The sequence below is a fragment of the Manis pentadactyla genome, chromosome 9, assembly GCF_030020395.1.
Source record: "Manis pentadactyla isolate mManPen7 chromosome 9, mManPen7.hap1, whole genome shotgun sequence".
Taxonomy (NCBI): domain Eukaryota; kingdom Metazoa; phylum Chordata; class Mammalia; order Pholidota; family Manidae; genus Manis; species Manis pentadactyla.
The window spans coordinates 104,191,008-104,214,684 of NC_080027.1; the positions used below are offsets into that span (position 1 = coordinate 104,191,008).

Here is a 23,677-nt window from a genome sequence, read left to right on the forward strand (position 1 = left end):
ACCATGAGATCTTTGTCTTTCTCTGTCTGGCTTATTTTACTTGGCATAATGCCCTCCATGTTCATCCATGTTGTCACAAATGAAAGGATTTCCCCTCTTTTTAAAGTCTAAATAATATTCCATTGTGCCTGTGTGTCTGCCTGTGTGCATGTGTGTGTGTTTGTACCGCATCTTCTTTATCCTTTCATCTGCTGACAGACACCTAGGTTGTAGCCATACCTTGGCTATTATAAATAATGCTCTTATGAACATGGGGGTGCAGATATCTCTTCAGGATAGTGATTTTGTTTCCTTGGGATAAATACCCAGAAGTGGAATTGCTGGATCACAGGGTAGTTCTATTTCTAATTCCTTGAGAAACCTCCACACTGCTTTCTGAGGCAGCCGAGCCAGTTTACATTTCCATCCACAGGGCACAAGCACTCCCTTTTGTCCCCACCTTCAACAGCACTTGTTATCTCTTGCCTTTCTGACGGTGGTCATTCTAAGAAGTGTGAGGTGACATCTCCTTGTGGTTTTGATCTGCATTTCCCTGATGATCAGTGATGCTGAGCACCTTTTCATGTATCTGTTGGCCATCTGTATACCTTATTTGGAAAAATGTCTAAGTCTTTTGCCCATTTTTAAATTGGATATTTATTTATTTATTTATTTATTTATTGCTATTGAGCTGTATGAGTTCCTTGTACATTTTGTATATTAACCCCTTTCATATGTGGATTGCAAATATTTCCCCCATTCAATAGGTCACCTTTTCATTTTACTGATGGTTTCCTCTTCTGTACAGAAGCCTTTTCATTTGTTGTGAACCACTTGCTTATTTTTGCCTTTGCTCCTTAGCTTTGGGTGTCAAGGAAACTACAAGATTCGGTGAGCTTTTCTGTGGAGGTACCAGGTGCAGCTACTGGCCTGCTGGACACAAGCTCAGTGCTCTCTTTCTAGTGGTGGGAGCTGGTCCCTGTGTAGTGGCTGTGATGAGTGACTCAGGCTCCCCCGGATGGCTGGCTGGGGGAGGGAGGGGAGCCAAGACTGTCTGGCCCACAGGAAACTCGGCGCTAATCTACTGAGGGAGCTACCGCAGAGCACTTTCCAGAAATGAAAGGACTTGAGAGTCTGGTGCCGGAGCCTCTAAAGGACACCTCAGACCCTGCTCACTATCCCCAGAGATGCAGCAGCAGCCACAGGAGCTGATTCTGTCTTCTGGCCATCTGGGCAGAGGATCTTGTTGATCTTTGTGATTTCAGTCACCAGCCTAATCACAGCACAACAAAGAGGGTTTTCAATTGATTAAACCCAAAGCTGCAAGAGTTGTAATCTCAGTTCTGTCACTTACCACCTCTGCTATCTTGGACAAGCCCCCTTGAAACGCTGTAGTAATTCCCCCATCTATAAAAGGGGATTAATTATTGAGTTCTTTTGCTTACCTTCACAAATGGTTGCAGAGATCAGGTGGTCCACGAGTAGTAGCACTGACAATTAATGAAGCACAACAAAAATGCAAGAAATTATTGTTACTGGGGGAAGGGAATCAACACCTACTGACTACCTATTGAGTGCCAGGAGCTCTGTAGATATTACCTTATTCAATTTTCACAAAATTCCTAAGAGGTGTTTCATCCTCAGATTAGAGTTAAGGAAAGAGAGGCTCAGAGAGGTTAAGTGACTTCACCAAGGGGACAAAGCTAGGCAGAGCCAGGATCCATGCTCGGGCCCACTGTCTTCAGAACTAATGGTCTTTCTGCTTTCCCCTGTGCCTTCCCCTGTCCCCAGGGTTTCTATTCTGGGATAAACCTGACTCTTGGCTTGGTCTGCCACTATGTCTGGCACATTTCCAGGGTGGGGGGAGGGGGATCTAAAGCTATGAACAGCCCACCTGCTCCTTTGGCTGATATTCTTCACTGTTTCCATCTCTAACTGCATAGCAGGAAAGTGCCTGGGCTCCGTGAGCTGTCCTGTGCCCCCAGCCAGCACCACCTGCCTCCCCTACAATCTTCCAGTGGTCCTGGCTGCCACTGGTGTTCAATTTATGTCCTCAGAGCTGAAGAAGAAACCTCAAAAGGAACAAATTGGGCTCTGCTGCATCTGCCTGCCATACTTCTCCCAGCTGGACCAATCATTTGAGAATCTATTACAGGAATTTCATTTTGTGTGATGGCAGATCAGAGTTAGAAGAAGTGGCCCACAAGTGAATGAGTAGTTACAACTGCGGCCCAGATAACCCCCAAAATAGATAAACCACAAAATGAGTGAGGCTTTTGTGGAGAGATGAGAATTGACACCACCTTCACCACCTTGTGAGACTGGATGAAGGAAAATGCATTTGAGGAAACTCACTTGCTTTGAAGCTGCTCTCTTCTCTCATCCTGAAGCTGTTAGATGAGGCTTTGTTGAAATAACAGAATGACTCCCCAGGGAGGGGGAGTGGCAGTAGTGATGGCACTGAGCCCCCAAGAGAAACAGTAACTCCTCTGGTCTGATTTTTAAACCGACCTTTGCCATTCAAGCCACGCTTGTGAGGACTACAGTGATCCAGTTTTTGCATATTACTTTGGTAACCAGGAACCTGGGTGGTTTCTGAGTGACGCTAGGGACAGCATTGTAACTAAATGCACAGCATTCCTGACTCTGTTATTTATTGTGTGTCCTCAGGCAAATTTGGTAATTTCCCTGTGCCTTAGTTTTTCCTACTGTAAAATGGAGATATATAGAACCTTATTCAAAAGGTGATTGTATAGATTTAGGAAGTTTCTAGGTGTGAAGTATTTAGACTGCCTGGCAGTTATTTCTATCTTATAGGTGTTAGTGATTATTATGTTACTGAAAAACAGACATGGAGCTGTTTATGGATCCAGCCGGCAATTTATGAACCCAGGAGATCCTAAACATCCTGCACGTAGATCTTGGGTAACCTGCCACTCCCCACAGCGACTAACTCGTCTCTGGCAGGGCCTGGTCAGCCCAGTTGCTGAGCCTAACTCCAAGGCAAGGCACAAAACTTCAGAAATGAAAAAGTTCTTTTCCCTTTATAGCAACTTTCTGCCATCAGCAAAGAATCCCTTTAGTAACACTGGACCTTAAGAACTTGAAAGGAGAAAGGCAAAACATTTCAAGGAGCAGGAACCAGGACTCTTCCCAAGTTTCCCACCACGGCAGAGTCCAGGGAGTCAGGTGGGATTCCCCAGGCCTCTGTCACATGTGGTTGCCAGAGGTGCACAGGATCCCACCTGGAAAGCAGGGAGGCAATGGAAGGGTGTGCGCAGAGAGGGAGCACCATACTGTTCACTGTCTCCTGGTCTCTGTCCACAGAGAAGAGGTGCCCTGGGGAGCCTGGGAGGGGACTGCCATGGGGTAGGATGCTGCCAGGGAAGCCCCCACAGGCCCTCTCCACTGACTTTATTCCCTTCCCCTCCCAGTCTCCCAGGATGGCTGCCGGTGCCTTTCATTCTCACTAAATGAAGCTTATAAAATACACATGAAAAAAAGGGGGAGCGGTGTGGAGAAGGGAGGGCATGTCACACTCTTTCTTTGCATTTTATTAACCCTTGCACTGTGCCTCAGACCATTTTTAATAAGAGACTGATGGATAGGGGTGTCCTCCCCACCCCCACTCAGTACATATCAGGGTGCAGATCAACCACACCCTTTCCTCCCTTCCAGAGTATTCCATTTGGTCCCTCCCTCGGACGGAGGGTGACCCAGAAAAAAAACCCATGTCCTTGGCATGATTTGCTGACCCCTTGAGGGTCAGGTCTGGAAGGGCATGGGTAGTTACCCAAAGACACACTCCCCAGGAAACTGCCCCAAGTAGTTAGCACTGCCCTCTCTGATCTCCCCAGGGAAACAGTTATAAGGATACTGACTGGTCCCACTACAGGGACAACTCCAGGAAGACAAGATTTGGTCAGTGGGCCTTCCCCTCAGTGGTTGCCCCAGGCACTCTGGCCCAGAAGCTTTGCAGGCCTGAGAGGAGAGAGCAGCAAGATGAGAAGAGGGTAGGGTTCAAGCCCCCTGCCTGTCTCCCAAATGCTCTTGCTCCTGAAGTCAGTCTCAGGCCACATGCGTTCTCCCCCACACCTTGGGAAGAACATATGTCAGAGTAGCCATGTGACCCCTGACCTCCACCCTCAAAATATACCCTTTCTGCTGTGGACATTTGCATCAAGAGAAAGCTCTATAGACTGAAGACCCTCTATGTGCTAACGGCCGTTATGAGCCTTCGTGTAGCAAATGACATCTCATTTAACCCACAGCATGATTGTGAGAGGTAGGAACAATTTTATGGGTGAGGAAACTGAGGCTCAGAGAAGTCAAGTGACTTCCCCAAAGCCACATAGCCAGTGAGTGGCTGAGCCAGGATTCAAATCCTTGTGTGGCAGGGTCTCTCCCAGCAGCCTCAGTGAGGGGTGCGCGGCAGGCAGGGTGTGGGGCAGGTCAGCCCTGGCTTTGCCGTCTCATCGCTGTATCTCATCTGGGGCTGTGAGGAGCAGAAACTTGGCAGCTTCCAAGATGAAAAGCCAACCTTTCTCAAATTGTTTTATTTAAAGCCAGACTCCTGACTGTTTGAAGCCGCTTGATTCTGGCAGGGCTTTTTCCTTCTCTTGTTCCTCTCTGCTTTTCAACAGCCCTGGGAGATGAGGGGAACGCAGAGCTGCCGCGCCTGCCTTGCAGGTGCTCAGGAGCGCCCCGCCTGCTCCGCCCCCGCCGGCCCGCGGAAGCTGCAGCTGGGCGGCGGGCGAGCGCGTGCGCGCCCTCGCGGCGGCGCTCGGGGGGAGTTAAGAGCAGAGCTGATCGGCGCCCGAAGTATAGATACAGATGAAGTCTTTGGCTTTTATAGTGAGTTTCACCGGCATTGAACTTCATTTATATCCCTATAAATATATACGGCTTTGAACGGGAGGCTTTATGGCTGGGTTTATAGGTTCCCTCTCCCTGTGGCACAGACCGGGGCACGGTGAGGAGACAGCCCCTCTACAGAGTGCGAAGCGTCTGCCCTCTCCGACAGAACCCTGTGCGGGGCTCACACCGCGTGCTCAGGACCTGGCCCTGCTGCTGCCCTCTCGCTGTCTGCGTGCGCCCTGCCACCGCGGACCCACAGCTGGAATGCCCGACTGCTGCTGGAGAGGGCGGAGGGCGGCTGGCTGATTTCCTCTCTCTGCACCTGTCCCTCGGCCAGGGGCCCACTGCCGACCTTGGTACTGACAAGCTCATAGGAGACGGCAGCACTGGCTGGCAAACCTTGGTTTATTAAGATATCTGGTTTACAGAAATCCATTTAGATAAACAGACTATCCACACAGATGCAGGCGCTCAGTGGCTACGGGGTTTACAATACTTCATGAGGCAGGCAGCAGCTTCTCTCCTGATGTGCTTGCAGCGATAAATTCAAGGTAATCTATATATACTCAACCCTTTGAAACTGCACACCGTCAAAAAATTCAAACAATTACTCCAGCCCAGCCAGGAGGTGGCTGTTAGATGTTCTTCTTATGGAAAACAGGATTATAAAGGAAGGGAAAATGTTGCATAAATAAAACAGAATAGCAGAAGAATCTGGAGAGAGGGAAAGGCAAAAGAAAAGGAACCCAAATGTTTTTAGTCTGCAGCTGGGAGTGGAATGGGCCTCAAAACCCGGTGGCCTCCTTAAGGCTCAGATTAATTTCAGTCCAGTACAATTTCCAGGTAATTAATTGACAAGAGGCATCTTTCAGATATATTTAAATATCAGCCTGCCAGCCTCTTGGTACTAAAAGAAGAGAAAAAAGATAGCCAACACATGCTCCTAAAATCAAGGTGATGTAAAACAAGGGCCAGCCCAGCCCATTAGCACTTGAGGAGAATGTAAAATCCAGGTCAGACTAGATAACTGCTAGCTTGTGAAAATGCCAAGTGGCCCAGGCCTCACCCAGTCCCCAGGCCACAGGAAATAGCAAGTGGCACAATCATTTATGCTCATGCCAACCACTGTCCTTGGCACTTCGTACCTGTGCCCCATTTAATTCTCCCAAGAACCCCTTTAAGGAAGATGTGATGCTATCTATAGACATATTTTTGGGTGAAGAGAGCGATGGAGAGGATCTGATGAGAAATACCAGATTAAGACAGGTTAAATAATAGCCCAAGGGCCCAGGTCAGGGCGTGGCAGGGCAGGAATCTGAAGCCAAGTTTCCCTGGTAATCAACCGCCCGTTTTGCTTCCGGCTGCACAAGTGGCTCAAGGAGAGGGTGTGGCTAAGTGGCTAAGACAGTACTCAGCAGAAGGGCGGGAAAGAGCTTGGGCTACAGAACGTTTTCCTGGCCGACCTTTCTCCTGGGTTGTTGTAGGGATCAAATAGGAGAAGGTACTATAACACCAGCACAGTGCCTGTCACGCAGCAGCCTCCAATCAGGGAGAAGCTACTTGTTCCCATTACTGAGAGAACTGAGAAATCAAGTGGGATGCTTTCTTGTAGTCTGGTATAAAGGCTGGCAATAACAGCTATTATTATGATTATTGTTATTGCTACTATCATAATTATCGAACAAGGAAAACAAGTCCGCAAACTCCTGCACTTAGACTGAGCAGAGCCAATAACAAATGCGAAAAATTTTATTGGGCCCTACTATGTGCCTGGCCCTGTACTGGGCTCTTCTGGCCCTCATAGAACAGGTAATCTAAATGGAGAGACCCCTAGCTTTTCACATATGAAGTTTACTAATAATACATGATGTGAAATTCCTCTGACACTGCTTGAGAGGAAACAGTGGAGCCATCATTAATTGCCAAACGAATGATAAAGGTGGTTAAGACCAAGCTGGAACCTGGGTCTGAGTTTCCAGCTCTGTCACTTCCTAGATGTAGAAAGTTGAGCAAGTCACTTGTCACTGTGCCTCAGTATCCTCATCTGTAAAATGGGGATAATAATGTCATAATGTTTTAGCCACCAAATGATATGAAGTGTTTACAGTGGTATTAAGAATAATAACAGTGAACATTTATTAAGGGCATTCTGTGCCATGCACTTGGCTGACACTGACAGCAAGCACTCAGTCAACGTTGGCTAGAATTATCATTAAACAATAGAAAGATCCGAGCTGCTAGGGCCCAGGTATGTGAACTTCTAGGTGGACTAGGACCGAAGACCAAATTCCAGCCCAGAGATGTTGCTAAGCTTTGTCAAACATGAGCCATTCTGGGTTGATACTATCCGGGGATCAATGTTCTATGCTTTTTGCTTTATGCCTCCTTCATACCATATAGTATAAAGACACATTCAGATTAAAAGAACTGTGAATTCCTCCTGGGTCCTGGTAATAACCCTTTATTGAGTCATCTACAGCTAGAGCATAACATGTTATTATAAGAACCAAGTAGAGGTGAGCTTGGCAGTGTTCTACTCTAAAGGAAGAGGCCCCTAGGAGATCAGGGGTAGAATCCTTCAGAAAACTGTAATGATTCTGTGGCTCCTTTACCCCTGGCCCCAGAACTCCTTTCATTATGGAGTCTCACCTTGGAATACATAAGCCAGGAGAGCCATGGCAAGAGAGTCTCCCTTTGCTACTTGGTTGGAGAGTAAAGCAGAGGCAGTTGGCCAGAATTAAAGGAGCAGAAGAGAAAGTAACCCAAATGTCCACTGATGGATGAATGGATGAATAAATGTGGTATATACATACAATGGAATATTATTCACCTGTAGAAAGGAATGAAATCCTGACACATGCTGAACTATGGATTTGGTATGATCCTGTTTACATGAAGTGTCAAGGGTAGTCAAGTTCATGGAGATGGAAATGATGGCTGCCAGGGGCTTGGGGGAGGGGAAGTAGAGAGTTATTGTATAATGGGTACAGAATTTCAGTTTAGGAAGACGAGAAAGTTCCAGAGATGGATGGTGGTGATAATTTCTTAACAGTGTAAATGTACTTAATGTCATTGAACTGTACACTTGAAAATGGTCAAGATGGTACATTTTATGTTATATATACTTTATTACAAGAAAGCAAAGGAAGGAAAGAGAAGAGGTCAAGGCTTCTCAAATTATATTTGCCAACTGACATACTGGTTACTTGCTGTGTTCTAAATGTGTCAAAACAGTTGTAATCCAAAGTCATGTTCCAAGATAAAGATGTAGTGATTCTTATATACAATTGTAATTAACCTGTAAGCACCTCTGTTCCAATTCCCCCTTTTCACTGTACTTGCTTTTAAGATGAAATTCCAGTTAGGCGAGGAATATCATCTGATCTTATTAACATAGCCTAGGTAAGATGAGGCAAAGGTGTATCTCTGTACATCTCCCAAATCATCTACTGGAATTGGTTTTGTGGAGATCATTTAAACTTTTATATTTCTGCACAAACTTCTGCCCTGATATTGAGGAATCTTCATTGTGGCTGTCTTCTAACTTACCAAGACCCGACAGCTTAGCAACCTGTCCTCTACTCTGTGGGATCCCAGCTAGAAGAGCTGCCTCAGAAAGGAGTGTTCCCATAAATGAGCTGACTGGGTGCACTCTTTGAAGCCGGCAACCTCAGAAAGGGACAGCCTGGGAAAAAGGTGCTTAGGAAAGTCTGAGTAAAGGCAGGGAACATGTTTACCCACTAAGCATGTAAACAGCTCTATGGCCTGTTTTGGGGGACTGCTAAAAACTCTGACTTACTAATTGATCTGATAGAAATTCTGATTTTTTTAGATGACAACCACATTCCCACCAAAGTCATCAAAACCTTCCAACTCCATTGCTTCCTCATGATAAAATAGAAGAGAGACTCCCTATCCTAGCATACAACCGGGTATGGGAGCAGGATGAATGGAGCCATCCCTGGATGGAACTCTGATGATATGACAGTATGTGAGTCTCCGCAAAGTGTCTTCTGATTCTAAAGCCACTCTAGAGTCAGGAGGAGCAGCCATGACCTTGGTAGACAGAGCTGAAGCTCGTGTCACTCTCGCAGTGAACTCCTCTCTCTTCCCCTAATTAGCTCACATGGGTACTCTTTTCTCATCCCAACCTCCTGGAGCCCAGATGGGATGACTCATGCCCAGCCACCAAGTGGCTGAATTCCAAATTTTTAATAGAAATTTCAATATCATCTCCATGTACTATACCATCAAATAACTCAGGAAGCTCAGAGATAGGGACCTGCAGGAGTTCCTATATGGATTTCATTGCAGCTCCTACACATGCATATTTGAAATGACTGCTTGACTTTTCAACACCATGACCAGAAACTTAGATGAAGAATGCACCCCTCTCCCCCAGCCACCCACCCAGTATCTTCAGACTCTGACATGTTCTCTTAAAAGTCTAGGGTCTACATGATACATCTATTAAGTAACACATTAAGCAATCTATTTCCACTACAGAATGTAGTAGTGGAAGCTTTGGTGATAGAAGTTAGAAAGTGACAGCGTTGGGGGAGGGAAGGACTGATTAGAAAGAGGCACAAGGGAACTTCAGTACATTTTGTTTGGGGTAGTAGCTAGGTAAGTACAACAACTGTCAAAGCTTACTAATCTGAGTACTTAAGATTAGTATATTTTTTATATGTAAACTATACCTGGAATTTTTTAAAAAGTTACAGTGACGATATCCAGGTAAAAGATGACTGTGGAGAATAAGGCCAGATTCTGACCTTCCCCTTCCTCTGACCTTTCTCCACATCTCTCATCTCCCCAAATCTTGGAGGCAGCCCAGCAGTCTCCCCGCTTCATGAATGAGGACTGGATAAGAAAACGCAGTGGGTTTCCCTCCAAAATGCTGCCTGATGCGAGGGATAGGGCTGCCAGGGCACAAGTTTCGTATGTGGGGTGGGTTTATGCCCAGTCTCCCACTCCTTTCCTGGGGTTTCTGTAGGTGCTCTGAGCTCAACCTTCTCCTGCTCCTCAGTCATCCTTCCCACATTCTGAGCCACAGAGAACTCCTTGGAAGTGCTCCCAGGAAACAAAAGGTTCAGAGGAGAGAAAAGTCATCGAACACCAAAGACCAAGACATCCATGACAGTGTGCACCAGAGAGGTGCCTTCCATCGGGATTTCTGGGGCAAGGGGAGTGTAGCACTCAGTTGCATGACATCAGTTCAGTTTAGAGGCCACCAGCTGAGGGGGAGGCTTTCTTCACAGGAAGTCCAGAGACCTCTTCACCTGGCTCCTGTCCATCTTCTTGGCTGAGAACCCAAGGCCAGTAATACCTTGAGACTCCTGGCTATTCTCATTCTTCACCAGGGAGAAGCCACTGCTCTACACTGAGGTCACTAAAAGGCTTTGGTTGCAAATCTGTCCACAGGGGAGCAATCCATTCCTGCTCTCCTGCACATGAGCATTTCTGCATTACACAGGTATGAAATATTAAGAAATCAGAAGTTCTATTTCCACTTTTGCTAACCTCTAGCCTAGCACTTTAAATGTCTATGTCTCCCCATTTATTAAATGGGCCCAGCAATGACACTGAGCAGTTTTTTCAGAGAGAATTTAAGGGCATTAATGAGATAATGACCACTAAGTATGGTGACTTTAGTAATAAATGGTGGCTTTAGACAGGGTCCATTGCAGGGCATGAATTTTTTTTTTAACCTTCAGGGACATGTCATGTGGAAATCCATTCACACTCATGTTCAAACTGGGAGATTTCAAGGATGGGAGGGGTTGGGCAAGTTGATATATGAATGAGTCAAGGTTGGCTTCTGATCCTTTTTATCTATTTCAGTCTTTTTTCCCTACCATTAAACCTCTGACTTCACTCTTTTCCTCACTTCATTCTACTTTGTGCCATCCTAGGGAGGTGCTGAGGTTTCTCAGGGTCCAATGGCAAGCATAGTTAAAGAAATAAAAAGTGGTGCCATTTCACTCAGGACTGTGGCTATCACCCAGAAGGCTTTCCAACCAGAGGCAGAGTATCTGCTCAGCTTGGAGGAGGGCCCAGGATGCTGAATTAAAAAGCAAGACAGAAAGTCATCATGTCAGAGTTCATTGGGGGTTGGAAGGAATGAAACGCACCCCCCACCCCGATTCTGTCCTCTTGAACAAAGTGACCAGAACCTTAAATAGTTAGGGGCTCATTCAAGGCAAAGTTTACTCATACCAGAAGCCTCTTTAAAATCCCCCTTGGGATGCTGGCTTCATGGAGACTTTGGGTGATTAAAGGGAGTCCCCAACACCACCTGTTGCATGGCCCCACCCGAGCAGCTGCAGGCAAGGCTGAGCAGGGAGAGGGGGCAGGCAGATAGTGTCTCCCAGGTAAAACCTAGGCAGATTTGGGGAACTGACTGAATGTATCTCAGAGAAGCAGGAAGCAGAGAAGACAGAGCGGTGCTTTGCAAAAAGAAGTCACAGTGAAGTCTGAAGTGATGGCAAGCCTGTTTGTAGAGCCTCTCAGGGCTGGAGGACAGCACTAGTTCAAGGCTTTTGGTTAGGACCAGTCTAGGATCACGTCTGCTTCTCTATATCTGAGGAGACAAACCTTTCTTCTGAGCTGTCTTTCACTGGCAAAAACAAAAAACAAAAACCAGGCAGGACAGACGTTGTCCTCTTTCCAACCACACAGAGTCAAGGATGACAGAAGAGTGGAGGGCACTTCCTGCATCCTTGCAAATATAATATAATCCACGTCAGTCAACCTCTGCAAAGCTCAAGACACTGACCCTCTCCTCCCACCATGATCTTAGTGGGACCTCAGCCCCCAAAACCAAACCCAGCCTGGTTCTCACTTGTTGTCCCTGCCCACTTGCCACAGATCACACTAGGAGAGAAAGTAAAAGGTCAGGTTGGGCTTTCTCCACAGCAAGGACCTAGAGAATCCTGGGGAACTTGACATTTTAAAACCACCTCTTCAAAGCTTTCTCAGAGGAGCATAACTTTTAACTCTACCTCCACTCCCAACCCCCCAGGCTTCCGTTGCAACACTTTTCTTACATGGATGACTTGTTGGGAAAGAGTTAAAGAAGGTGCACGATTAATCCCTCAAATACTCCCTCTTATCTACATAGAAAAGAACAGCCCTACACAGAAACAGGCAGAAACCCTCTGGCGATTTAGCTCAGACCTCACCTGTCTTATGCAACAACACATACATACACACATGCACACACGCACAACCAAAAGGCCAGGGTTCCACATTCCCCTTTAATTTGGTAGACATAGTTTTGCGCCTTTCTTTTCCCTACGCAGAACCCGGCTCGATTGGCAGCAGAGAGAAAGATGTAACCTTAGTGCCAAACGCCTTGCAGGAACACAGAGACACAGGAACCAGCATGCATCTCACAGCTCTCCGTGGTGCTGAAATCTCGCTAGCAAGGAAATCGAAGGAGCAAGGACGCTGGACTTACCCGGACTGGGGGTGGGCGGCAGGGGAGTGTGAGAAGCTTCCTGCGAAGAGGATTCTCGTCTGTGCGGGCTGGAGCCAAGCTACTGCGCTCACCTAGAGAACCCACCTCTCTCCCTTCTTATCCCTTCCTCCTTTTCTGGGAGGAAGAGAAGAGGCTCCACGGAAGAAATGAAACCCCAGCTGGCAGGGCTGGAGTGGAAGGAGAAAAGGAGGCAACCGAAATAAGATCAAAAAGTCAGGTGGCTTTACTCCACTAGTGATAATTCCCTGGGTCAGGGGAGCCCCTCTCCTCTCACTGTGTCTGCTCCTTTCTCCGTCTCTGCGTGTTGAGTCAACAGCGTTAGCACAGTCGGTTCCTGCCTCTGACGTGAAAGAGAGGAGGAAGCCTGGGGCTGCTTTGCTGTCTCTCACGCGCTCTCTCTTTTCCCCTCTTGCTGAAATTTTAGCAGCATAATTTTTTTTTAAGCCTCCGTTTTTTCCATCCCCCCACAGGCAGCCCCCTAGTGGACAGAAAAGAAAAGCATCCTACATCCTTGGACAGTCCCGATTTGGACACAGAAACACTCCCTGTGTCCACAGACTCTTGGGGGTTGCTTCTGCCCAGTCGGGGTCCTGTACAGCCAGTCTTCCTTCTGGCCAACCCAGACAGGAAGAGAGGGGCAGGGGGACGAAGAGGAGGAGGACAGGAGCTTTGGCAGGTCCCTTCCCCACAGTTGCAGATGAAGTAAAGTGGGGGAAGTGGTTGGGGAGAGAATGTTTTAGAAGAAGATCAGTTGTGGGGTTCCCAAGTAGTGTAATGTCCTAATTCAGCAGAAGACACCCTCCAAAGAGTCAGGGTCTGCATCCCGGTGAGCTATGTCCATACCCAGGACAACCCAGCAATGGGGTGCTTAGAAACGCAGGAAAGATAGGAAACCAAGGAGAGTATCTAGCCAGAACCTCATCTGATACCATAATATGATTTTTTTTTAAGTTGGGAAAAAAATATCTGGGGAGCCATGGCCTGAGGTCATCTCAGAGATGGAGAGAGAAGTGACCTTGTCGAGTATTCATGGAGGCCTGCAGCAGAGAAGGGCCAGCAAGGGGTTGCTGCTCACAGGCTCCTAAGGGATGTCTTATATTCTTTTTTAAGTTTACAGCCTCCTAGAAAGAGTCCTCGTACTTACATCTACAAAGTTGAGTTCTAGTTTCATACTGCCACTTGCTTACTGGACATTCTGCTTCTTTATGGCTCAATCTCACTGTCTTTAAAATGTGGATAATGCTGCCCCCTCCCTACTGAATAGAAATGCTGAGGGACTGGAATGATACAGAGCCATAGCACTGCACAGTTGGCAGGGAATGTAAAGGTAATCATACACAAACACATTTCTTATGTTTGAGTCACTCCAGCAAATGATAGTTAACGTATAGAATATTCAGCAGGTGTCAGGCACTGTTATAAACCCTTACATGTATTAGCTCATTTAATCCATACAATATCCTTACAAAGTAGAAGCTCTATTCAAGCTGTTTTGTAGACCAGGAAACAGAAGCACAGAGGGATGGAATGACTTGCCCAAGATCACACAGCTAGTAAATAGCAGGGGTAGGGTTGGAACAGAGGCCATCTGACCTTGGAGCTTATGCTCTTAATAATGATATACAATAAATGTACACTTCAGAAGCAACAGCATCTGAAATAAATAGAAGATAGCACCACAGCTATCACAATTTTTGTTTACAATAAAGTGTCTAGATTATTATAATACATTTATAGGTGGCTGAGTTTTTAAAATAAATTATTTACAGCTTTGGGCCTAACAAACTGTGGAAATTGCTATTACTGATGAGAATCCTCTAAGAAAACTAATTCACTTGGTGATTAAGGTAGTTTCACATATACAAAACTGGCTGTAAATCTCATGTAGTTGGAGACTACTGGGCTTTAACATTGGTTCAAAGACACATCATTTGATTGCTGTACCAAAACTAAATCACTGTCTAGTGCCTCACACAGTGCTAGGAAGAAGCCAGCAATTTGATGAGCTGAGTTTTGGCAATGCACTCAGCTAATAAGCAATCATTAAGCTGTTGAGATTTTCTTCAGAGTTTCAGAATTATGAATTCCTTATTGAATTCTAATGTGGCTTACTTTTTCTGACTTTATTTGGATCAAAGTAAATGGAGCAGGACAAAGATGGGATGTAACGGTTAACAAATCTTGATCCTGTCCTTATGGAGTTTCCAGTTTCTCAAGGGGGGGAAGGAGAGGCAAGAATTCAGTTCAGGGGATAAGTGCTGGGAAGGAGCAAATGCAATGCAACAAATGAGCATGTAGAAAAATAGCCACTGTGATCTGTGACCAGCCAATGTCCTGAGGAATGTGGCATCCAAGCTGAGGCCTTAAGAGTGAGAAGTTATCTGAGCAAAGAATGGGGGTGTGGGTTAAGCAGAAGGCACAGAATGTGCAGACTTGGAGGTCAAGGAGAACACAGTGTGAAGCTCTCAAAGTAAACATCACCCTCCTATTTATTAAGTGGAGAAACTGAGGCTCAAAAAAGCTAAGTGGCTTGATCAGTGTAACACCTCTAGTAAGTGCAGAACATAAATTAAATGCCTATCTGTTTGGCTCTAGAGTCATCGTCTTTGTGAACCACCACGTTGCCTTCTCTCATCACTAAGATGTGCACACACAATTTCATAGGGTGTTTCAATAAATTACATACAGTAACTGAGAGCCGAGGTGACATCTACAGGGAAACTGGAATCCATTACCATCAGATGAGAAGGCCACAGAAGGCACTAGTCAGTACAGAAAAGGGGCAAGTCAGGATGGCAGAATGTTTCTGTTGGGTGTGAAGTTAGTGAATGTATTGGAAAGTATGAGTATTTCAGAGATACAGAGACACCGAGATGTGCATTTGAAAGGGGAAGGAATGCAGAAAGGGCTAAAAGAGAGGTTCAGGGAGCCCAAAGGAGAGAAGGGCTCTTCTGCCTGGGAGGGACTAGGACAGACTTCACACGGGAGGTCTTTACATGGCTTTTCATCTGGGCTTAGAGAATGGGGGTTCAGGAGACAGCCTAGCCAGCTATGCTGTGCTCTATGGCACCCAGACATTTCATACATAAAAAACAGATCTGATGAATAGATAAAGAAGTGTTACATATACATAATGGAATATTATTCAGCCATAAGAAAGAAACAAATCCTACCATTTGCAACAACATGGATGGAGCTGGAGGATATTATGCTCAGTGAAATAAGCCAGGTGGAGAAAGACAAATGCCAAATGATTTCCCTCATTTGTGGAGTATAACAATGAAACAAAACTGAAGGAACAAAATAGCAGCAGACTCAGAGACTCCAAGAAGGAACCAGTGGTTACCAAAGGGGAGGGGTGCGGGAGGGCAGGTGGGGAGGGAGGGAGAAGGGGGATTGAGGGGTGTTATGTTTAGTACCCATGTTGTGAGGGGTCATGGAGAAAATAGTGTAGCACAGAGAAGGGACATAGTGAATCTGTGGCATCTTACTACACTGATGGACAGTGACTGCATTGGGGTATGGGTGGGGACTTGATAATATGGGTAAATGTAGTAACCACATTGTTTTTTCATGTGAAACCTTCATAAGAGTGTCTATCAATCATACCTTAATAAAAAATTTAAAAAAATAAAATAAAAGAACAGATCTGAGTTGTCCTGAAGAATAGTTGGACATAGGAAGAAGAGAGTAAAAGATCACTGTAGGCAGAAAGATGTCAGATGTCGTAAAAGGGACAGATTTGGCAGGGGTGGAGGAGAAGTAACGCTGCTGGATGGATTTGGCACTGGACATTCACGTTTGGTAAGGGAGAATATATACCCCATAATAGAGATGTCTAGGCAGTGACTGGAGTATATCTCTGGGGCTCAGATTATCAATCTGAAACTGAGGACAGAATCCCAACCCTATTTCCTTAGTCCCCAAGTCAAGGTTTATACTTTTTCTTTAGTCCTTTTTTTTTTAGTGCTTGGTATCTAGTAGATATCCACAAAATACTTGTTAATTGGCTCATAACAACACAAATCATGTGTTAGTTGAAGATGATATTGGGACTGACCTAAGTTGTTGGTTCCTTAGCTTCTGATCTATTCTTGGACACAAGGCCCTCTGTCACAGTCTCCTCGGAAGCCGGTCACCACTGTTCCTGGTTTTGTTGTACCTAACACTCCAGCCCCACTCCAGCCTCTTCTGTATTGGTATCAGCTCTCCATCCGTGCTCCTAGGCCAAACCAAGCATCTCCTCAGGCACTCAGCGTCTCTAGAGAATCGGATGGTTGCCCAGCATGGTGTCATTTCCCAAGGAGAGTCTACACCATGGCCAGCATTCCAGAAGGCCCCTGGGATCCACCCTTCCAGAACTTGAGGTCTGAACACAGAGACTCAGGAGCTACTGCTAAGGCTTTTTGACCAACAAGGGAAGAAACCTAGTATTCTCCTTTAGGACTTGACAAGTCCAGAAGAGCCACGAGGGAACCCTCACTTCCTAGCTAACCTCAGCCAACATCATACCCCTGCCTCAATGAATGTATAAAGGAAGGAAGTTTGGTGTAGATAACAAATAAGAGGTGTGATGGACTCAGGGTTCTGGCCAAGATAAAGAGAGAGAAGAGGAGCAGTGTGCCAAGAATTAGATTAGTAATCGCCACCTCAAAGTGCATCTTATCCAGGTAATTTGTCCTAAGCAAGCCTTCCCATTTCTCAACCCACCCCTCCTACATAATTGCTGATCCTACTCTCTCTCCTTTCTCAAACTCTGTGTTTCTCTAACCACAGTATGTAAGATTATAAATTATTGCCCTTTTCTCCTGTAAGGATGTAAACTCTTTGTGGGCTGTGACCAGGCCCGTTTTCAGGAAGCATCTAGCAGAGCACTGGAAGGCTCTGTCCCTTCCACTCCAGAGCTGGGTCCAGGAGAGGAAGGGAGGCAGGAGGGAGGGAGAGAGAGAGAGATTCTGGGGTTCCATCTATGTCTGCTAGGGTGAGGAGGGAAAGATACAGTGAATAGAATAAAGGTTCTCCAACTTGGAGACACTATTTGGAAAGCAGTTTTCCTCTTTAATCTTCCTCAGCCCGAATCTTTTCCCCATAGCAAAGATGAGGACTCTGGGAACCCCACTTGCCTTTAACATGACTCCACCCTCCCCTGGGTGGAAGAGCCCTACTGTGGGGTTGTGCGCCTTCACACCTAATCAAAACAGACTGTTCACTTCCACATTCTGTAGGTAGGGGGCTCAGGACTTGTGGTAGGGAGCACAGCAACCTTAGAAATAACCAGCTCCCTAAAACAACGAAGCTACTCAGCCTAGTCAGAGGCCCCGCACTGGAGGAAGGAGACCAGAGTACTTGTACAGCGTGCCACCATGTCCATGGAACCCTGCACCTACTCCTACACCATAGCTCTGGACCGCATGTGGACTAGGAGCCTCTGCAATGGGTGGGAGCTCACGAAATTAGGAGTCCAGTATTCAGACCATCCTGAAGAAGGTGCCTTTTCTAAAGCAGGGCCTGGAACTAGATGTTGCTCCCCGGGCCCAGGGAGAAAAGGAAGAGGGGAGCAGTAGGGACCAACAGTCCAGGTTTCCTGATAATGGGACTTCCTACAAGTGGTCCAGTTTGGGGAGGACAGCCACTTCTTAGGACACTGCAGGGAGTTTTAAGCATTAGCTGGGTAGTCAGTTGCTCACCATTCCCTTCGAATCCCAGGAATGAGGGAGTGTATTGGCCTCATGGCTGAGAGATTTGCTTACAAAGCACTAGTCCGAGATGTAGGGCTCCTCTTCTGGGAGATAGAGAGAGGAATTATTAAAAATGACAGTGAGGTTAACGTAGCGCCAAAGCTTACTCTCAACAAGGAGACAGAAGGCCTTGTACTCCTCCAGACAGGGCCCAGCCCAGGCCCAGCCCCAGCCCGGCCCAGCAGGCCTTGGCTATCTCACTGCACATCAGGGACTTCCAGAAAGAGTCCTGGGGAGCTGACTGACCACCACACAGGCAGGAGGCCTGGGGTTTGAGCAGGCACTGACTGGGGGGAGCAGCGAGAGAAAGTGGCTCCAGTTAAGTTTTTAGAGCAGTGGTGGGTAGAAGGCGCCTAGAAGAAAAGCTTTCCCTGCAAGAAGAGCTTGCCTGAGCTAGAGAAGAAGGTGGGTGGCTGGATATTTCCAAGCTTCGTCAACCCACTGAAAGAGCCAGGACCCGCCCCAAGCATTAGTGGAGTAGGCGGGAAGCGCCCCTGCACCGATCTCACACCGCCTGTGTGCCACAGGATGGCAGACACCACTGTCAAGCTTAACTTCTGACTCTTCTCAGGCTCCTGGGAAAATTAAAATTCCCCTTGGGGGTTTGCCTTCAGCTGGGGTGAGGAGCATCTAGCCGGGAACCCAGGAACAGACGGATGCTTGGGACACGGGCACAGGGGCAGGATGGGGGTGACCGAAGCTGCCCTCGGCATGTGGGGGCAGGGGGAGGGGCAAGCATATCCTTCTCCGCCAGTCTGCTGAGGACAGGTATGAGGCCCCGGTCCTTTTCTTGGGCACGGCAGAGAGATGGCCCGGTGTATGATAAGGCAGCTGCTGCGGGTCAGGATAGATGACGGCGGGACATGGAGGCGTAGGGTGGGCCTGCCCCTGCGCATGCACTTGTTCTGAAGCCGGTGTGGTGACCCGTGCTTTTCCAGCTGGAGCGACGCAGGTCTGTTACCAGGGACATCACAGGGTCCTGCTGCCCTGCTTGTGGAGTGCCCATCTGGGTGAGGACAGCAACCCAGGGACCACGTCCATCCAGGCGGACCCGCCCTCCTTCCCACCCCCAGCCCGGAACACCTCCTCCAAACACCTCCTATGCCCTTGGCTCCTCTCTGGGCACAGCTGGCTCAGAGGACTCGGAGCAGAGGCCTGCTACTCCAGGAGGCTGCGGCCCTGGGCCTGTGTGAGCAAGCCGGCAGCATCACGCCCTCCTCCTGCCTGCTGCTTTGTCTGTGGCATCCGGGTGCCCGGCCAGCTGTAGCTGCCTGCGGAGGGTGGGCCGCTGAGTGCTGGCACGCTAGCCAGGGAGGGATGCGGCTGGGCCCCTGGCTCCCCAGCCTGCCTGCCAGCCAGTGGGAATCGTTATCTACACCGGAGAGCAAGCCAGGCTTCGCACACTAAATTAGCAGGAGCACAGCAGATGTCTCCCTTCAGTGCGGCAGGGGATTAGCTGGGACAGAGCCGGCATCTTTCCCCTTCCCTGTAGACAAGGGTGAGTGTGGAGATGCGGCCAAGAGCCTTTCTGAGAGTTCCACAGGGCTGAGCAGCCTGGGGTCAAAACCATGCCACCCCCAGCCCCCACTTCTCCCTCTGCTGCCTGGGCATGGGTTTCCTTCCTCACCAACCTCTCACTCTCATCCTGTTCTTGGAGCCCTGGTATGCATTTCTTTTGGTCTCCAAATAGGAAAATGGAGACCTTCTTTTCTGTGTCTTTTTCTTTTGTGTTGCCCGCGTTAGGAACTCCACGCATTTGTCACCGCGCCCCTTCCTTCCGTGAGAGGGCTCAGGTCGGAGGGGCCCGCCTCCTCTCTCTCCAGATGCTGCCCCCAGCTGCTTTGCAGTGAGGCTCCCCAGCGGCAGTATAAGGGGCGGCTGGGCAGGGTCTGCCCTGGCTGTTGTCACTGCTCTGAGCTTCTCCATCCTCCTGTTCCTCACCCGGCTCTGCAGCGGCTGAAACCTTCCCGCCTCCGACGGCCTAGCTCCCACCTCCCTCTTTCCAGAAAGCAGTAATAGTAGAAGGGGATAATAACTGCACCTCCGGCACGGGGCAGCTCTGCTGGCTGTGTGAGTTAATCCATGAAAGCACCAGGAGAGCCCCTGCTCCACAACGGCGTTCCGTCCATACTCGCTCTTACTCAGCAAACATTTTAGAACACACACATTTTTAAAAACTCCCCTTTGCTCTTAGTTTTGGCTGGTCCTGCTTTGTGAGTAAATATCCGTTCTGGGTTCAGCGCCTGCCCCTTGGCTCCTGCCTGGCTGAACACTGATGGGACTATGACTTCGTTCTGCGGATGCGTCAGGTTCTGCCTCCAGAGGCTTCTGTGGTCTGGAGGAGATAAGAGCCTGGACCTGCATTTAAACGTCTGCCAAAGCATTTATGAGACGGGTGGCCTCTGGCTAGTCACATATCTCTCTACATCTCAATTCCCTTATCAAAAAAAGAGGGGCATAATGATGACTCCCTCTCCATGGTGTTGTATTGATCAAGTAAAATAATGGATGAAAGGTTCAAGAGCAGTGTCAGAAACATAGTCGAAGCTCAGCAGCTGTTGGTGAATACCTGCCTGTACGCACATGATCTTGCCGCTGCCCTGCTCCACCTCTCAGAGATGCCATTCCTGACGCCCCTTCTTAAATGGCCATCATGTTGCCCCCTTCTCATGCCCCCTCCCGGCAATACTTTTCTCCCTTAACACCAGCTGGCATTTGACAGCCCACCTTTCTGTTTGTTTACTGTCCGGTCCCCCACAGCTCCTGTCACTCTCCAGGAGGGCAGGGCCCCTGCCTGAGTGGTACCCCCAAAGCCTAGACCACTGCCTCTATCCTGCAAACGTGCTCAATAAATAGTGTCCCTTCAGAGCATATTTTATATCCTAGTCATTTTTGGTTCCCTCATATCATGTTTTATTACAAGGAGTAAGGGTTTGAATCAGGCAGAACAGAATTTAAACCTTTCCTTTTTCTACATTAAGAAATGTACTCTGAGCTCCTGTTTCTTCATCTGTAAAATAGAGAGAAATGTTTATATTTTGGGGTTATAGTGCAGATTAACTGACATAATGGCCCCTAGAACAGTGATTGACATACAGCCAAAGCTCATTAAATCTCTGGGGAATGAATAAATGAAGGAAGGAGGACAGCCCTGAGTTGGCCCTTTATCAGATCTACCCTCCAGCCTTTCTCTCCCTCGTGGCTTCCTCTTTTCCTTCCCCTGCCCAAGGCTGGCATGCTGGGACTCCTGCTAATCTTTCAGCCACAGGGCATCTGTCTCTCTGAGTCCCTGCTGGCAACAGCAATCTGGATCAGCCTTCAAAGTTATTACCCTTTAAAGCAGGTGTCGGCCACTAGTGTAGCTCAAGGGCCACAAAAATGGAACAAATTTTGCCAGAAGCACCAGAGTGGCCCAAAACACATTTTTCCCATTTTCAGAAGGCACCACCAGCACCCATTGGCACAAATATGGGTGGCCTTCAATATTCTAGAAGGCCTTTAATATTCACTTGCTGAAAGTCTTTCCATCTTTGCATCCATCACTCCTAAGAGGAAAGTCACCCTCCTTCTCCTTGCTTCTGTTCCTACATCTCTCCTTGTTTGGCTTTGTCCTCTTCCTCCTCCTTTGTGCAGCAGGCCCCTCCCGAGCTAGTCCCGGTGTTCATTACTCCAGTCTCCTCCCAACTTCCCCTACCCCCTTTCTTTGACTTCCTCTCTCCAACTGGCTAGAGTTTGATAAAACTCCCAGATTTGATATGGAGGAGGTAGAAGAGCTCAACATTAGGAAGTCCTTGTCATGGGACACAATTGACTCCTGGCTCCCCCTCCTTTCTGTTTCAGCCATCGGAGTGAAAGCCCTGAGTTTGCTCTGCCGTTGTTTTCTAGATCATTCTGTTAAAAAGTAGAAAAGCTTGCACGGCTAGAACAAATACAAAAGCAGTGTGCTCTCTGAGAGGCTTCTGAAGGAAGGGATCAGGGCCATGGTCCAGGCTAGTTTATTCATTGACTCCCCCCACCCCCACCCCACCCGCCATCTAGGAGCCAGTCCGTAAGATTCTGTAAGCTACATGCAGCCAGCTCCCGGAGCACAGGCTCCACGCTTTGTCTATCCAGGGACCTGCCACGCTCCCCAAGGGTAGTTGCCTTCTCCTTCTTCATCTGTTTATAGCCTCCTGAGTTTATATCTACTCTTCCAAAAAATAAGAAAAATAATCTCTACTCTGGGCTCTGCACTCTTTAACATGTGTTCCAAGGATTGGAGGTAAAGCTACAGGTGAGGGTCTGACATCTGGGGGGAAAAGAGTCTGTGAAGACACCTGTTTTCCTCATTCTTGGCAGAGATGAGTGAGGATCCAGATAACTTTTTTTTCTTTTCAAATTTGTGGGTAACTCAGATTCATGAAGCAAACTCAAGCTCCATCTGAGATGGAATTATATCTTCTCACTTGAAATAGCACTGTTGGGAAGTGTTAACCCAACAGCTCAAATATTAAAGGTTTTGAGTTTCTTTGGCCGCACAGACAAGAGGTCCTTTCCTGTATCATCATCCCAGCTTCACACTTGCCAGCTGCACTGAGCCAGGGCTGCATCTCCAGAACACATGTACACCTGGGGCCTTTGTCAGACATGTGACATGGTACTGGGCACCTCAAAGTGACAGTAACCCACATGCTGTAAGCTTGAATGTACAAGCTGCTTTGGAAAGAAAGCAAAGAACAAGCTAAGTAGCCCTGAGTTTAAAAAAAATAAAAACTATTTTAAATGACAAAGATATTTAATTAAGCTAAAGGAAAAAGAGGAAGACATATATACACACACACACACACATACATATACATACACACATACATATGAATATATTATTATGATCTGGGTATTGTGCTAAGCACTTTACATACTAGATTTCATTTATTTAAATTCTTAAGAAGAAAAATGGAGGAAAGGAGTTTCCTAAGTAGCTGAGAGCCTACATTTATTCCATACCAGAGAATGAAGATGAATGAAAAGACCCGGTAAGAAAGAAGGTAAAAGGATCCTATACAGAGACCAGCTTTAGTCTGGGCTGCTAGCCAGAGGTATCTAGAAGAAAGGAAATAATTAACTTGTAGAATGTCAGAACTAGAAAGAGCCTCAGAACTGAACTTTTCCAACCATTGTCTGCCCACTTTACAGATAGGGTGCCAGGGTCCAAAGAAGGAAAGCAGCACATCTACCAGACAGAGCCAGCTGTAAGCAGTGTTCCCTCTTGGCCAGGGACCATTTAGGAAAATCTAATGGAGTGCCCCTGCACCCCAGCCAGCCCAATTTGTAAGTCACCAGGTTTCAGGGCTGGAAGGGTCATCTCTCCCTGAGAAATGCACATTCCCTCTTGGTAGTCTGTTAACCTATGAATGGGTAATCGCCATTTGTTGTCATTGTGACTCAGCAGATGGCAAGGGCTCTCTCTGACCACCAGGTCTACCGATCAAGCCCTCGGAATAACATGCTCTCCCTGGTTTCCCTGTGCTTCTGCTCTGCAGCCAGTGTGCTTTGTCCTGAATTCTGATCTCAGTGGCATTATTGAGGATTAGTCCCATCCTCAAGAAAGCCAAACTTGGCATCTGTCCTTTGGACCTGTTTG

The 23,677-nt window shown here is 47.4% G+C and overlaps 1 protein-coding gene across 4 annotated transcripts in view; it reads right to left on the reverse strand.

Annotated features, from left to right (window-relative positions):
• The window catches only part of TNR (tenascin R), a 395,087-nt gene extending 382,367 nt beyond the window's left edge, over positions 1-12,720 (reverse strand). For all 4 annotated transcript variants that reach the window (XM_036918087.2, XM_036918086.2, XM_057507894.1 and 1 more), the window contains exon 1: positions 12,299-12,720. The gene's annotated coding sequence lies outside the window, so the exon portion shown is untranslated. The remainder of the gene's footprint in view (positions 1-12,298) is intronic.
• Positions 12,721-23,677: the final 10,957 nt, after the last annotated feature.